Source organism: Labrus mixtus, chromosome 2, assembly GCF_963584025.1.
Source record: "Labrus mixtus chromosome 2, fLabMix1.1, whole genome shotgun sequence".
Classification (NCBI taxonomy): Eukaryota; Metazoa; Chordata; class Actinopteri; order Labriformes; family Labridae; genus Labrus; species Labrus mixtus.
The window spans coordinates 3,399,274-3,410,846 of NC_083613.1; the positions used below are offsets into that span (position 1 = coordinate 3,399,274).

Genomic DNA, 11,573 nt, shown 5'->3' on the forward strand with positions numbered 1-11,573 from the left:
GAATCTTTTACAGCATGATGGGATTGTTATAATAATTACATGGAAGACTAGATTCTTCAGAGCATGAGAAAATGTGTCAAAGTCGTTTCAGCAAAGATGAGATTTGACAAACGTAACCGTGGCTATTAGTCAAAGAAAGCTCTCTCCAGAACAAGCAGTAACCTCAGTTATTAATCTAAGTTAGTAGTGTCATAAAAGTGAGACTCTCTGAACACATTTACTTATTTTGCAATATATCTCCTTAACTAAACATGACTATCATGGCTTGTAGCAGCTTTAAATAATCATATATCATTATTAGTAAGTGAGATTGTATAATAAAGTTTGGTCAGTAAACATACACAGGTAATTCCTTAGAATCTGAGATCTTTTTCTCAAACAGTCCTGCCCTTTGTCTATTTTCAAATATGATTTAAATATTAATAATATTAATTATTTTATATTAATATTATAATATTACATATATTACAAATATTATTTTAATATTAATAATATTAATTATTTTATTAATAATAAAATAATTAATATTAATTATTTTATATTAACATTTATTATATAACAGGTAGGCACAGTTCTGAAAACGTCTCAGGTGGAGTCAATTTAGGTCAGTTTAGTAATTTCGAAAAATGTAAATGTATTAACTTGGAGAGGGAGGGGGGCAGGGGGGGTAAGACACGCCCACTCACTCCTTCGCGCCGTTATCAGCCGCAACATGATACAATGTTTGACCTACACACACGCACACGCGCACGCACGCACACACGCGCGCGCGCGCACACACACACACACACACACACACACACACACACACACACACACACACACACACACACACACACACAAGCTGAGTAAGTTAGGTTATTTAGCCATGAGCGAGGAGGACTCGGTAAGCAGCAGTGGCACTGGTGCAACAGAAATGTCATTTGAAGGAGAGGACTTCTCTCCTCCAGAGTCTCCTGAAGACCCTCCTGTAGCACATGAGGACCACGGAGGTCCAGAGTCTCCTGAAGACCCTCCTGTAGAACATGAGGACCACGGAGGTCCAGAGTCTCCTGAAGACCCTCCTGTAGCACATGAGGACCACGGAGGTCCAGAGTCTCCTGAAGACCCTCCTGTAGAACATGAGGACCACGGAGGTCCAGAGCCGTATCAGTTTGATCCGTTAGCAGGGGCAGCGAGTGATCAGGACAGTGAGGTGCAGTAGAGGATGGGGGATGTCTCTGAATGGTAGGCTACACGAGGCCTCCTGCAGGATTTATTATGACTTTTACATTTTAGACAGATAACCATTTTAAAATGTACAATCGCTATATTTCACAGTAATGCACTTTTGATTTGTTTTCCTGTACAACAGGTGTTCCTGTAGTCACTGTTCCAAGCTCTCTCCTCGAGAGAATGTCTGCTGCAAGGAGGTGGTAAAGGTAACAGCACACCAAGAGCTACAACAGAACAATGTATGTTTGTTTTTTAATATGTACAGTCTGTGGTTTGACCCCATCTGCAACCTGGTACTACTGCAAAGAATACATAAAGATCACATTGCATTATTAGTTCATGATCTCATAACACATTCATCCATACACAACACCATCACAAAGTTATTCAGTTTTTCATTTCATGCAGGTGATGCATAGATGTGAGCAGGTTGGGGTTGCAGCCTGAATAACTGCTCACCCAGGTTTCCAACCAGTTGCTCTCAACCCCTATGTGCTGCAGGCTGTGTATGGGACATACATACAGCTCTATGGGGAGATGCAGACACCAGATCTCAAGAGGTCAGTTTCACTAAATCACTGTCAATTTATACAAAGAATAGTTTCTAAATATTTTTAGTCACAACATGTAGTGTGCAAAGTCAGAGTGTACAATCTGAAGTGTTGAGACACCTGTGTGATCGGCCAATATTATTTCCATCCTGAACGTTATCCTTGATTTGGAGTATATAAAATCATTGTCATTTAGGACAAAGCACTGCAAAGAGGCTTACCATTATTTTGTTATTTTCATTTTTCACAGTTCCTACAGACACCTGGCATACTGCAATTTTGTGCGGTGGTGCTGGGGATACATGGACCAGAACATCAGGGAGGTCATCCCTTCTTGTGTTGTCACCCACATCAGACGAGAGTTTCCTGAACATGGTTTCCAACTCCCTCCCCTTGAATAAAAACATTGTTATGTCCATTCCACGTTTTTGTTGGGGCAGTATGTTTCTCTACAACCTGATGTGGAAGTTGATGCCGCCCAGTAAAGATGGTTTACCACCGACATCCTTTGTTTTTGTTATTTTTTTGCCAGTGCATCCATTTATTTCCCAATCCCTGGGCACAAGAAATAACATTTTCAAACACAAATTGTAGAAGACAATCTCAGGATTTTGTTTTATTGTTGTTTAATTGAAATACAGTACATACCCTTTGCCATATGCCAAGGGGGAAATTAGTGGGTAATGTCTGGTCTCTTCTTTAACCCCGTATGTCTGTCGGTGACAATGGCCTTGATTGGGACCTCTTTATTCTCCAGAGACAGACTTCACTCAAAGCTGTTTTACAGGCTACTTAAATAAAAATGTGACTTAAACTAAGACAGTGTAAATAAGTGTTGGTCTAAATTTTGCAGTGTAATGTAGTCTTGAATGGCAATATTACAATAAATACAAATAGAAAAATTTAAAATTATTGCAAAGCCATCTTATTCTGTCCTTTCCTGCTAGCTTAAATGTACTGTTATTTTTCATTTTGAATATTTGACAATTTGGCCTATTCAACACCTGTAGTTTAAACATTTCCTCCAGGCTTCATCTCAGACTCTTGAACAATGTGAAATATGTAAGAAACATGAAGGCTAACTGATAGCCTAAATATTAACCAGACTCACAGGGAGTCACTGTTTGGAGCTGAAGGGCAACGACCTGAAACAAATGTACAATGTAGGAAGGAAATCAACGTTAAATGACAAATTTCTTGAAGGTTTAATCTCATCTGCTGGTCTGCTGTATTTAAGGTTCTGTTGTTTAATGTTAGAACGATTTAAATATGCTCCTACAGCAGTGTCTGATTTTAATATTCTCCTTATTGGTATTTTACTAACGACATTAGCTTTAAACTGAAACTCTGTAATGCCAATCAAAGGACAGAATAGGATGGCTTCTATTTGTATTTATTGTAATATTACCATACAAGACTACATTACACTGCAAAATTTAGGAATGGGTCCCATTCCCTTTCATGAATGGGACCCATTTTTGTTTTTTAACTTTTTTCACTCAGGATTTTGATTTGAGTTATTTTACACAACTTACATGCACTTCCTTTGTTTAAATTGTGCACCTTCACTTTTTACAATACATTGTCTTATTTGTATTTACACTATCTTAGTTTAAGTCACATCTTTATTTAAGTAGCCTGTAGGCTATTTTAGGTACCTACCTCTTGACTGTTTGGCATAATTACAGTGTTTGCTATTCTTAAAAGGATTTAGAAATGCTTTTCAACAGAAGAACATTAAGGATAGATTTTTTTAGGACCATAATTGTTGATCTTAAAATCCTTAATAAACGGCCAACACAAAGTATCTTCAATGTCACATCCTCAAGGATCATCAGGAATGTGTTAATGAACCATATAAACTAAACGCAAGTCATTAGTTATAAGTATAAACCACCTGTCAGGAATATTTATTGTAAAGTGGTACCACATGTTGAATAAAAAAAAAGATCTTAATCTTCTTTTAATCACTTACAGTTTGCTGCAGTTTATTTCTTTTTATGGCTGAGGGAGCTGTCATGACCAGTAGTGACCACAGGGAGGAGGCAGAGAGAAATAAATGTGGGTCAGAGGGAGTGGTTGGAGAAGGAAAACATGGTTCCTGCTGAGAGAGGGTAGAGCAGAAAGGGATGAGACGGGACACTTTGATTTCTGACCACACGCTCAAAGCACCACTGTCTTTCATCGTTGTTCTGTGTCTTTGGCTGTTTGCTACAGCTCTTCATTTTACTGCCTGTGTGTGCCGAGCAGCAGAAAACAAGGATAATCAATGCTCCCAACCCCCCATTCCCCTCTCTCTCTCTCTCTCTCCTCCCCCCCCTTTTTTTTATCTGGTGGTGATTATTGACTGGATCTGAGGGATTTTTTTTAAGACTTCCACTGAATCAATTTCCTCTCCTGGAAGATGGTTTTGGCTCCATCGGAGTCCAAAACCCCCAAACCCTCCCTCCTGTTGCTGGGAAACCACTCCAGTGATTTGTGTGTTGTCAGAGTGCATTATAGACAGTGACATAGAGAGAGAGGGAGAGAGAAACCTTGGCTGGAGAAAGAGGGAAGAGCGAGGAGAGGAGAGGAGAGGAGAGGGGGAGGGTGGGGGTTCAAGAATAAAAATGATTACATGCACATCTACTCTGGCTCCCTTTCTCTCTCTCTTGCACTGTCTTGCTCAAACACACACACACTCACTCACAGTCTCACACACTGCACTGTAGGGCTCGATTAACATGCTTTGATTCCCCTGTCTGTCTGTTTCTCTCTCTCTCTCTCTCTCTTGCTCGCTCGCTCGCTTTCCACTGGCGTGTTAACTGGGTTGAATTTCAGCTTTTGGGATTAAAGGAACGAAGAATGTGTTTGGCAGCAAAACTGTTGAGGAGAATATCTGATGTTTAATTGATAGAGGTTGGATGTCAGCACAGGAAGCTTGTTAAACGCAATTACCTTAAATCATGAACTGCCTGTCTGTGTGTGTGTGTGTGTGTGTGTGTGTGTGTGTGTGTGTGTGTGTGTGTGTGTGTGTGTGTGTGTGTGTGTGTGTGTGTGTGTGTGTGTGAGGAGCTGTGTCTTTCTCAAAGTGTGAATGATTTCATACCAAGACCAGAACGCCTGATGCTGCCAAGTTCCTCCCTACATGATGTGAGAGGGAAACTGTCACATTAATTAAAAACAATATGGCCATCATGAGCTCTGCACCACTAACCATAGAGACAAGCATAAAGTTTTTTTCTCAACACAGCTGAGCAAGGAGAACGTGACTGATAAAGATCAGGCCTGCACGATATGAGAAAAATGTGAGATGTGCGATAACATTGTTCAATATGGTGATAATGATAAAGACAGGGATAAATAAACAAAAACTCACAGAGTGCATACTCACCATAACTCACAGTTTCTGTCTTCTCTGCTGACTTTTATGTTTCATACAATACCTTTGTTTTTTTCCACCAGTTAGATAGAAGTCATTAATGTGTCGCAAATCCTAAATCTAATGCATGTACTGTACATGATGATAGCTGTGGGATTCTACCAATGTGAATGTTGATGCACAGATAAGTAAGTAAAGTTTATTTATATATCACTTTTCACGGACAAAGATCACAAAGTGCTTAACATCAGCAAAAACAACAACAGCATACATACAATAAAAACAAGAACAAATGAGTACGTCATGGACGACATTATAAAATCCTGCTATAACCAGGAACAATAATTGTCCCAGTAAAACAGTGATCCATGGGTACACTGGGTGGACCTAATTATCCATAGGCCTGTCTATAAACATCAACGTTTGAACTGCTTTTTAAAAGACTCAACAGAGTCCGAAAGACGTATCGAGATGGGCAGGGAATTCTAGGGGATTGGTGCTATGGCCTCAGAGGCAAGATCGCCACAAGTATTAAAATGTGTCTGCAGGTCAGACAGCAGGTGTAGGGGGTTTGACCGTAGTGAACGGGTGGGTGAATACTGGTGAATACGGGTGAATGAGTATTGAAAGATATTTTGGGGCCTGACCGGGAATGGCTCTGAAAGTGAGGCTGAGAATTTTAAACTTAATCCTATATGCCAGTTCAGTGTTTTCCTGTTCTTGTTTTTAAAGTGTTAAAAACACACTTATCAATACAAAGTGAGTATGGAGGGTCTAACATAGAAAGATGGACAGCTAACACTTCTGTCATTGTTAGTTGTACATGAAAGTCACATTATTTAAAAAAGCCTGAACCAACTTCAACATTAGCAGAGGAATTAGCAGCTGTTATTTAAAATATTTTTGAGTGAATTTTGAGTGAACCCATCCATGGTAAAAAAATGTTTTTTTAATCTATATATCTTTTTAGGTTTTATAACAACAGTTTATTTTAGACATCCGACAGACAGAAAGTAAAATCCATTAGGAGTCTGTATACTTTGCCCTGACTGTCATCATTAGTCACTCTCCTTGTTCTGCTGTATTCCAGCTTGATTTGACAATTTGTATATGGAAGCTACTGTAGGTATATGTGCAGCAGGTTTTATCAAAGCTCAGCTTCAGATAACACTTGTTGAAATGCTAGTTGAATGTCTGTTGTAAAATAAATGAAGGTCCAAGTACTGTGGAGGGTTATGGAACTATTTAAACTTTTTATTCTGTAGCAAACAACCAAATAAGAAAAAGAGGAACTCTTTCTTCAATGATGTCCTTGTCAGTGAGGATTAAACTGACAACTCTCTCTCTCTCTCTCTCTCTCTCTATCTCTTGCAGTGTGCTGACCCTCCAATGACCCTGCATGGTGTGAAACACTAACACAGGAGTGGCTGCAAACCCACGTGTGAGACTCTGCAGATTCTTGTCTGTCTCTCAGACACACACACACTCACACAGTCACACTCAGAGCTCACCTTTAGGGCGGCCCTGCCTCTCTAAGTACCAGCATGGATTAAGCCCTCATGGGAACTCTGCTCTGTCAACAGGTTCTAAGTGCATCAGTGCTTTATCAACAGCTAATCCGGCATTTATCATCACAGGTTTCTCTTCAAACCCTGCAGAAATACACGTAGTCTTAAAGCACAGTCCAGTAATCATACAACCATATTGTACTTTCTTCCCCTCATGTTATAATGGTCAGTGTCAAAAGTAACATTACAGTGACCAATAAGATCATGGTTGCACGGCAAAAATATGATCAGCATGATCAGGGTTGTTTCTTTCTGCTCCTCTTGTTGCATTGGTTTAAAATACTTACTTACTTTTCTCCTGTGTGCTTTTGAATTATGGAAAACGGAATATAGGGAGCCTCAGAAAAAATGTGCTCAAAACCAGATTTTTGTATTTTCTCTGTAAACGTACGTAAACTGACTCATGTGGTACATCGAAGATTTACAAATCCTCAACTAAGACATATTCACAACAGATTATGTCTCCTCTCCTGCTGAAATACTGAACCCAACACTGATGTCACTGCTGACAAACATAAAAAAGAACTGCTGACCTGGTCTTAAAGCAACAGGAATCATATTCAATCATACAGTTATAAATAAGTATTATAACAAAAGAAAAGGAAAGACTTGAAATATATGTGGTGTGAAATACATCCTCTTTCTGCCTCGTCTAATTTTAATGGAGTCTAGCAATTTCTTTTAGTACCAAAGACTATTAAATGTATTGGTTTACTTTTGCGTAATTCTTTTGCAAATATAATAATAATGACTATCCATTAAGAAACATTAGAAATTGTAATTTTAGTCTAACACATTTCAGGGCAGATTAGGTTTGAACGATAGTTTAAAAGCTGTTGTTACTATGCCTTACTAACAATGCATGTTTTCACACACACATAGCCGCACAGAGGCATCCCACCTCCACCCTGCCCCCCCTCTGTCACCCTATTCTCCTCTCTCCATTCTTCTGTCTGACAGCGAGGCTTGAGGTGGGTTGGAAGGCTTTGAGTAGAGCCCTTGTGCCCGGAGGTCAGAGAGTCAGAGGTGCACAATGCCAGGGTCAGAGTCACTGCGGTGACGGCCTGACCACTTGGCAGCACCATCCCACTCAGCTGGATAGACCACAAGCAAAGTAGGAGTCAGGGAAAAACTGGGGAATAAAGAGGGACAGGCACAGAGAGCAAAGGAGAGAGAGGTAACCAACACAGAAGATGTGCAGAATTAGTGTCAGAAATACAGCTTCAGTAGAAGTCTCTCCTGAATTATATAGCAATGAGAATAGAGGTGCAGGGAAAGAATAAAGACAGGTTTATAAAAAATTTATGACACTGTTAGTTTGTTATTGGAAGAGAGAGAGAGAGCAGAGCATTTGAGCAGAAAAAGAAATCTAATAATGACTGTCAAAATACCCATCATTTGATATTACAAACAAACGTGTATGGTTATGTGGACAGTGTAAAGCTTCCTTCAGCTGGTTTTCTGACTCACATCTCCTAACAGTCAACAACAGGGGTGGGAATCACCAGAGGCTCCACGATACCATATTATCACGATACTTGAATCACAATTCGATATAATTGCAATTTTAAACATTTGGAGATATATTGAGAATTGCGATACAATATGTTGAGATTTATCTTTTTTTTAACTGAATATTATGTCCACGAAATTAAACAAAAAAATCAAGAACTGTTGTGTCAAATGAGAAAAAAATCTTCACTGTGTTCATCTCACTTCAGTCTTTTTATTTCTACACAATGGGAGTCGAGCCCACAGACTGAGCAACACTGTGAGGCTTCATGCAGCTCACAATCTGAACTGATGATATTTCAGTCCAATCCAACTCAACTGAACACAAACATGTACGGACGACTGAACAACTGCAGTAATGTTTAAGGCCGTGTTCACACTTGACTTCTTTTTTCAACTGCCTGCGCCTTTTTAACATACAAGCCTATGGAAAAAGGAAAATGGATGATGCCTTTTCAAAAAGCACATTCATGCCATTTTGTTTGTTTTGTTATTATTACCACAGAAAGTCTTTCTTCTTCATGCTGTTTACCACTTCAGCAACTCCCCACAGAAACAATAGAATGATTTGGCTCTAATATTTATTTTGTTTCAAGCTTTTCTGTCGTTAATAATAGTTGATACTGAGATTCTATTACCAGAAATATTGTATATATATTATTACCAAAACTGTTTGGTCAACACAGACAAGTACTTAACTGATTTGTATTTCAGATTTCAGATGTTTTCTCCTCATATAAAGACTTTATATAGTTATTAAACTGAACTATAAAACATTTTGTGTTGAGGCATGTTTACTGTTTATCTTTGATTATATGCTTATGCACGTCTTGGCCTTACTAGATTTTTCCTGAGCTCTATTATTCAAGCTAAGCTGCCTTGTGTCTTTAGAAAGTCTTTCTATAAATATGAGACATAATGTCAATGTTACGTTCAATAATCACATCTTGTAGTTTACTGCCCGTCACCACTGAAGCACTAATGTGTTGGTCTGGAGCTGTCTGCACTCTATAAACGCAGCTCTGGCTGGAATAAGCACCATCTATTAGCTGACCTGCTGTCACCCAGCCAGAAGACAATCAATACCTTCTGATAATGATGTCATTTACTCACAGTAAACCAGTCTCCATTTATTACCTTATTTCATGGGCTTTGTATTAAAGCGGGGATCAACCCGTACATGAACCTTCTCAAGAACATGTGGACCAGAATCCACTTCAGCTAAACCCCCCAGAAGAATACTGAGCGTGAAGAAGCAACACATGAATCAGGCTTTATTAATATAATTTCATGAAAACATCAAGAAGTAGCTTATTGAAATCCACAGAAAAAAAACAAGATTACACTTGTACACAAGGACTTTCTGAATACTACATTTTTACATTTTTAGTATTATTGTTTGAATTTGTTTCTTTTTGTTACACTAGCAGCATCATATTCTTCTAGGTTCATATACAGTATATTGCATATTTATACAGAAAGCTTTAAGCTGAACTCATTTGAGATGATCTAAATCATTTATCTAGTAAAAACTTATTGGCTTGTTCCTTTGCTGAATACCTTTTGTTGAATTCATGTTTGTTGAATGTTGATCAACTTAACAACAAAGAAGGGGCTGGATTTCAAAAGTATCCAACCAAGCTGATAATAATAAAGATATTCCACTCTCCCAAACACATGGACAAGTATTACTGGGGAGGAACAAGTACAAGAGAGCTTACCAGTTTCATGTTTAACTATCCAACCACCGTTCTCTGCATTCCTTGAGTGATCGGCCCAGTTGTTCTTTGTTTTGTTTTTCTGATGATGAACAATACATGCTCAGGCAGAGTGAGCACTTAGACAAGAAGATATGCAGAAAGGCATGTAGACCATTCACTTGTTGTATTCAAACAGAGTGAAAGGTTTGAACAGAATGATAGCAGTCCTGCAACAGCCAAAGATACTTTTTATTTTTTATTTTTTATTAGAGCATTTTATTTTGAGATTTCTGACGAGATGTAACGATCATTTTAACAAAAAAAAAAACACACAGCTTCTAAAATAAATCGCCTAAATTTAGCTTTAAATATGAAGTTTCATGAAATGTAGAATCCTGACTCCAGTCACAGAAATAAACAGAATTAAAACTCCTCCTACTAAAATCCACCTTGGTTTGTTATAATATGGAGACAATTATCATATTGTGAATCATAGCTCCAGTAGTATAACTTTGAGAGCTATTTGTTCAGACTTCATCATCAGGAATAGAGCAGTGCAGTGTGAATAAAAGGGGGGGTTACGAGGATGAGTGTGTGAGTATGTTTGCAGGTTTGCAGGAGTTGTAAATTCATGCTGAGGTGAGGTCTGAGCCTCAGGTTGATCCACGGTCGATCTGACAAGAAGCACAGGGAGTCAGAATCTGCCTCCAGCTAACTGCCCCCCACACACACACTTTTCCTTCTACCCACACACGTACACACATCCACCCCCCCTTTGTATACTACCTCCTCCACAGCCTCCCACTGCACCCTCCATCCATCCACTCCCATCCTCCTCCTCTCTCCTCTCCTCTCTCTCCTCTCCTCCTTCCCTCAAGGATCCTGGTAAAGGCAGCCAGATTGAAGTGGATGTCAGGGGGAATTAGATGGGAGCAGACAATTTGATTTCTCCGTCTTTAAGGCTTCCTTCTCCTCCACAGACACGGGCAGCATAGAAGGTTTGATGTTTACAGACAAGCAGGTGTGAGAAGAGAAGGAGACAGGGATAGAAACGGTCAGAGAGAGAAGCAGATGAAAGGTGAAAGTTATAAAGTCAGACGGTGACTCTCAACATAGAGGGAGAATTAAAGACGCTGGTTTGAAACCATTCAGAAATAAAAAAGGCATGTAATAATGACTGACGCAAAAAAAAGACATAACCCAAGAAGAAACCAGAGAGGAGAACAACAGAGCAGGGGAAAGGTTGAGTGTGTCAGTTGGAGACAAACAGAGAAAGACAATGGCAGAGGCCATCCATGCAGCCACTTAATAGTCCACCCACTCGCTGCTGTCCAAATGGGCAGATTGATGCCTGTTAGCTCCTTTAAGAGATCCTGTAATGGACCACAGTTTAGGTGGGCGGTAGAAAGGGAGCCATCCTGTCCAAAGTAACTCAATTCCCCCGTTCTCGTCTCTCGTTTCAGCCCCTTCCGACACATCAAGGCGTTGAACAGATAGTGAGCTCTTACCTCGCACTGATCATGTACACCCATAGATTTACTAACCCACAGAGGACTCTGGCAAGGTGAATTATGGTGAGAGTGGCCGACCTGGCGGTATCTTGATGTCAATTTGAGTTGTGTGAGTGTGTGTGTATATAGGGGGGTTCTGTACATTACATGCACAT

At 39.5% G+C, this 11,573-nt stretch overlaps 1 long non-coding RNA gene across 1 annotated transcript; it reads left to right on the forward strand.

The window, feature by feature from the left end:
* The first annotated feature begins 1,111 nt into the window (after nucleotides 1-1,111).
* LOC132954425 (uncharacterized) lies at nucleotides 1,112-2,320 on the forward strand. The gene is made up of 3 exons (XR_009665761.1): nucleotides 1,112-1,454; nucleotides 1,624-1,775; nucleotides 2,017-2,320. It is a non-coding gene; the product is annotated as an uncharacterized LOC132954425 (long non-coding RNA).
* Nucleotides 2,321-11,573: the final 9,253 nt, after the last annotated feature.